The sequence below is a fragment of the Choristoneura fumiferana genome, chromosome 10, assembly GCF_025370935.1.
Source record: "Choristoneura fumiferana chromosome 10, NRCan_CFum_1, whole genome shotgun sequence".
NCBI classification, from domain to species: Eukaryota; Metazoa; Arthropoda; class Insecta; order Lepidoptera; family Tortricidae; genus Choristoneura; species Choristoneura fumiferana.
In genome coordinates this window covers 14,526,472-14,532,471 of record NC_133481.1, presented here as the reverse complement: position 1 = coordinate 14,532,471, position 6,000 = coordinate 14,526,472, and the positions used below count along the sequence as shown (strand labels likewise).

Here is a 6,000-nt window from a genome sequence, read left to right as displayed (position 1 = left end):
CATTAGTGAACAGACTTTTTTTATGGTTACATATTTGAATATCGAAAGTTAAAATATCTACGGGTAAAATGTCGATGTTCAAAATATCGAAAATTAAAATATCGATTGTATCACAATATCGAAAGTTGTTATACCTATGGTCAAAATGTCTAAGATTGAAATGTCGATTGATTAAAATATCGAATGAGTAAAAATATCGATAGCCAATATATCTAAGTTGTAAATGTCAACATATTTGAATGTCGAAAATTAATATATCGTACATACAAATCGGCTTTATTTATTGCTCCTTTCTCTTAATAGCATTTATTTTACATAATCTAGTCATTTTTAGCACTCGCCGGCCGCTGCCGCGGCACGCTCGCTTCGCTCGCTCGGCTCGTGCGTTGTTGTGGTCACAGTTCTAACCTAACCGAACCAAATATTTTTGGTAATTCATGTTCACTAGGTTAGGTTAGGTTAGTATTGACGTCAAGGCGCGAAGCGCCTAAACTGAGCGGAATAGGAGCTTCCGTCGACCCCGTACCTTGATAGTTATACAAGTTATTTTCGCATACTCGTACTTTCGGATATTTTGGACTTCGATGTTTATATCTTTCGATGTCACTTTTGTCAGATAAATATATTTCGAAATATTGGACTTAGATTTTAACCATTCGACAAATAAAACTTTCGTTATTTTAATTTCGATATTTCGAAACAGTCGACATTTTTAATCGAATTTTGGCCATATGACATTTTAAACGAATCATTTGTAAAACTTTCGGTTATTCAAATATGTAACCTTTTTTTATATATGGCCAGTTATAACTGAAAGGTGATTTCTCCACTTTAATTATAAGTACGTAGGCAGCATAATCAAATGATGAGATTTAAGGTGGAAGGCAGTGTAGCGTCATGAAGCGATCGTGCCGTGAGCAGAGCGGCCTCACCTGCCAGGCTAAGTTTTTGTTTCCTACAAGTCGGTGGGGCAGTCGGGCTGGCCAGAGCTACCGTGTGCGACCGCCGCCGTTGCGTACTGGTTTCTGGCTCTGTGTGTGACTCTATTTCAGGTACCGATACATCTGCGTGGAATATTTAGCGCTTAGTGCATGTGTGAAGCCTGGGTGCTGGTGTTAGTAAGTGGTAACCAGCGGCCGTGCTTTTTAGCTAAACGTGGGTCATGTCTCTATGTCCTCGTGGGCGAATTTCCTAAAAAAATCTAACTAGTCAAGTGAAAAAAGTCTAACTAGTCTTTTTGTCAATTAAACAAAAAATTATGAAGACATAGTCAGTCAAAATTCCAGGTAACGTCACGTCGTTTGACGCGCTTCATCTTTGTATTTTTTCTTTAATTGACCAAGAAAAAAAACGTGTTCAATATTTTCTGTCAATCTAACTGATAAACTAAAATATATAGTAATATTTTGTTTTACCCAGGAAACTTCTAAATTTAAGGGTTTGCTTTAATATAGAGGTGTAAAGAAGTAGACTTTATTTGCAAACTATATATACTGAATGCATTTTTTTTTAAATCCGGATTGCTGACAAATGTTTTTGACATGTTTAATTAATTTTTTAGTTTTTATAATCATCATCATCCGGATTGCTGACTAATATGTTTTTGACAGTTAATTAATTTTAATACTTAAACAATAATTTTGAAGTATTTAATTTGACTTGTTATATAATTTGGACATGTATTGTTACTTCAAACACAATGTATATGCGAAATAAATTTTTAATTACTCACGCAAAAGAGGGGTGTATAAGTGTGTGTGTCAGTCTGTGGCATCATAGCTCCCAAACTGATGGGCCATAGAAAACTCGTTGGATGATTTTTCTTAGCTAAGTTTCATTAAAATTGGTTTTATTTTTTAAATATTAAACTTTGAAATCACAATTTGGGGTTTTTAAACTTTTCTAAGCTAGTTATAATTACAAGTATGTACATTACAAGTATAGTATTTAAGTCAAACGCTCTTATTAATATAGGAATAGTATCCTATCACATTTACTGCCTGTAACTCTACGTTAACTACCACCATCGCATTTAGCGGATACCAACAGTGTCATAAAGGCTTAAGTTAACATGACGACAGTGCGGGAACCGTCTAGTACGAGTAGGGCTACGAGTATAGTCAGCTCGTACTAACACAGGTATATTTTCTGTGTAATTTATGTCTAAATTAATTAAAATACCATACCCATTTAGTACATTAGCGTGTCCTCGCAAATACACGGGTACAAAGTATGTTTATCACGGAGGGATAAACATAATCACGCATATATTGCGCGATCCGCATTATGAGTTATGGTGCTGCCTTAATAAAACAACTGAAATTCACGCATTTAATGCTACGTTCTTGTGGCGTGTCGTTTGCTCGCCATGATCGTCTAATAGTGTGTGGAACACCATTTTATCACTTACAGTTTGGCAAAGGATCTTCTTAAATATACAGACGTGAGGCCGTATTGCCCAACGTTAATTACGCTCGCAATCGCAATCAAATGGCAGTTTCTGTATGCGAAATCGGTCATTTGATTGCGATCGCGAGCATCCGAAACTTTAGGCAATACGGCTTCTGAGGCCTTATTGTCCAACACATTCGGAATCATAATCGTTTTCGCCACTTTTTTCTATCACATGATGTAGGACGATGGTAGATGGTAATGCTGAATGCGATCGCGAAATTCAGAGCCTAACGCATGAACGCTTGTGAACGCATTCGGCCTCTCTTTCTACTCATACTCTACTGCAAGGATCGGCAATAGGCGGACCGCGGAAGGCCTGGCCTCGGACCGCCAAGTCAAGCCCAAGACCATCGATGTCACTTTTCACACTCATTGACCTACTTAGCTACTTATTTTGTATAGTGTTTACGGTACTGATTTGCATATAAATAATACTCTATCGGAAGAACAATTCTGGACCTTGATAACATTTTTAACAGCATTCTGGGACCCTACTTTAAACTAGTTGCCGACCCCTGCTCTACTATATTATTTCACAGACACAAGTGGTAAATACACGTACGACTGTGATTTCAAGCTTGTCTACGGTACGGCCACTGGTCTAGTTACGGTCTAGCAAAATGTATTAATGTCAGGCAAATGAAAACGTCGAAAGAAACGGATATAGACAAAGGAATTGTAAGTGAAGCGTTTACGAATAAAGGGACAAAAGGCCTGATGAGCACGGCTCAAAACAATTGACTGTTGATAGTTACACCTGCTTTTATTTGTTTCTTTCTTCTTTAGTCCTTTACGATAATGCTTTACGCGCTTAAATTAAACGCGTAATTTTTCTCAATTTTTTTGATGGTCAATACCTATTGAAGGTATACTGCTTACGGCGAACCTTGATTCCTATGACAGTTTCACTGACATTTCTGATAGTGATGCAACAATTTCGATTTTCTCATTTTTTTGCAGGCAAAGGTCTTGCATTCAGCCAAGTTATTTAACATAAATTATTTTAATAAAATAAGATGGATGCACTGGTAATGTTTCTCAAATTCTTATATTTATGCGTTCAGTACTTTATATAAATCCTACACACATCATTGCAGCTCAGAATCGGACTCCGAAAGTCAGACACATTTCACTATCAGATTCTGATTAAAATAGAAAAGGTAATCATAACTCAAAGCGTTTGTTTTATTTTTGCCTAGTCCAAGGACAATAGAAAGAAGAAGAAGAAAGAAGAACCCTTAGCCGATACAGCCTAACGAAGTAAATTTTGCAATAACGTCGCCGTGTAAGTTTGGAAAAGCTTATTTTCAATAATTACGAATAATAGGTACTTAATAATTTAATAATATTCTATTATAAATATTATAATTCTACAAATTATGATGTGCTAGACTTCCAAGCACTGCTTTGAAACAATTTCGCGTAACAGGACTCCATTACAAGTTTATATAAAGGTGGAGCTAATGAACTGTCACTGTCAGTGTCATAGGGATCAAGGTTCACCGTGAGTAGTATAATTAATAAATTGTCATTGTATTGTCAGTACTTTTCGAAGACACGTACCTGCCTCAAAATCGATAATTTTACTGAGTGAGTGAGGTAAAATTTCAGGGATAAAATTTTTAGACGTATTGATTTGAGATAAGATTTTTTTCCGAAGTAGTGACGATGTACTGTAGGTACGGTACTGATACTGTAACATAAGTGAGTTTTAAACCAAAGTTCCATCAGCATACTTTGAACAACAACGTTACATCAATGTCTAAAATAATCCATCGATTCCCCTGCACGCTTCGTCGTTTAGAATCTGAATAAAGTCTAAACTGACTGGCTTTAGTTTTCCGTCTAAAACAAACTGAATAAACCCTTTATTCAATTCGTTAAACTTGTACAGCGTGGGAAATAGCCATCTACTATTTAGATGATATGCAAACTTGCATAATAGGTATGCCTGCAACTGCTGGCTGCACTTCATACAATATCCATACAAATGCAAACTTACTGGCTTATACAGCGAACATGGACAAGTAATTAGCACGGCTCCGTTAATTAAACTAATATCTAGTGGATTCGCTATTTATACGATGTTATTTACATTACTTGTACTGGTAATTAATTTAATTAAGCTTTTAGCGTACTAACTTGTGCATAATTAGAAACGTCTTCTATTTAAGAACAAGCTACCTGTCTTTTATATTTATAATTAATCGAGTTGTTTCTAGTTACTCAGCATTTTTAGTTTTATGTATGTAAGCTCATTAAAAAAACGAAAGCGTTTAATAAACAGTTTTAAACGGCTGAAAGACTTATTTTCAACGAGATAATGACCGCAATTAAGTTTTGGTTTAGTGTTGAGTTTCCAATATAGAATTTATACCCTGCACATCTCTTCGTCATTTATTGAAAATTAAATACCACCTGTTAGGAAAGTCCTTGCTCTTTCTGGTTTTGCTAAGTATGCCATATTTTCTATTTTTTCTACTCCTATACTGTAATCTGTGATTTACTTAATCACGAACAGTAATATAACAGCATACATAACAAGATTCTGGAAAAATCTATATTGTCTATTCCCCATAACAGCATATCGTAATTTGCTAAAACAATACTGCAAGACTGCAACCACTTACTTTTTTTTTCTTAATTCGTTCGTTCGGACAGGCTAAGGTGCAGCCAGTTACATTATTTTATATGGTTTTTATACAGAATAAAAACTTTCCGAACATAATCCATAGCCTGCCAACATAAGTAATGCATATTTTTAACATCGTCACAGGCAAGTAAACTTTAATAAAAAACAAAATTTCACTTAGACAAATTTTGAAATTTTCATATTTCTCACTTGTTTATTGTTGTTTACCTTCTCTTTTCGTTTGCCATACTTTTTACTAAAGTATGAAACTTTTAAAGTTTACTTTTTCTCTGATCTTGTATTGTAATTAATAAGTACCCAGTCGAAGAAAAAGTATTGTATGCAACGTTGTATAAGTAAGTCAAAAAAGCTCGTGGCGTCTTTTTCTTATGATGTTCGCTAAAGCTCACATCGTAACGTAACTCACGCGACACCTTTACTTCTTATTTTAACATAATAATCAACTCGATTACTATACTTTCATATATAATAACTTGAAAATATTAATCATAACTTGTTTGTAGAAAAATTACATTGTGCCGAGTTTTTCTGCGCATTTTACTTGTCAGAGATGATCTTGCCGTCAGACTCAAATTTTTTATAATACATTTGCAAAATACACTTATTTTCATAATATTTCGACGCAGATGTAGGTCCTCCTTCTAATTTAATTGAGCACTTACGTATCTCTTGTTACCAGGCGAACATATCCCATCAGGCATCAAAGTAAACAGATTGTATTAGGAGCAATACATTTTCCTCGCATAAAACAGTAAGTTTCTATTTATATATAAGACACAGGCAATTTACTTGTTGTTTCAAATGTCTCGAAAAAAAAAAGAGTTGCCATAAATTGCTAGTCAATACACAAAAGGTTAGAGACAAGTCAATATTACCTCGGCTCGTCTATGTCT

At 34.9% G+C, this 6,000-nt stretch overlaps 1 protein-coding gene across 1 annotated transcript in view; it reads right to left on the bottom strand.

The window, feature by feature from the left end:
- LOC141431769 (uncharacterized) overlaps positions 1-6,000 on the bottom strand; it is a 161,066-nt gene that overhangs the window by 30,727 nt on the left and 124,339 nt on the right. The window lies entirely within an intron of this gene.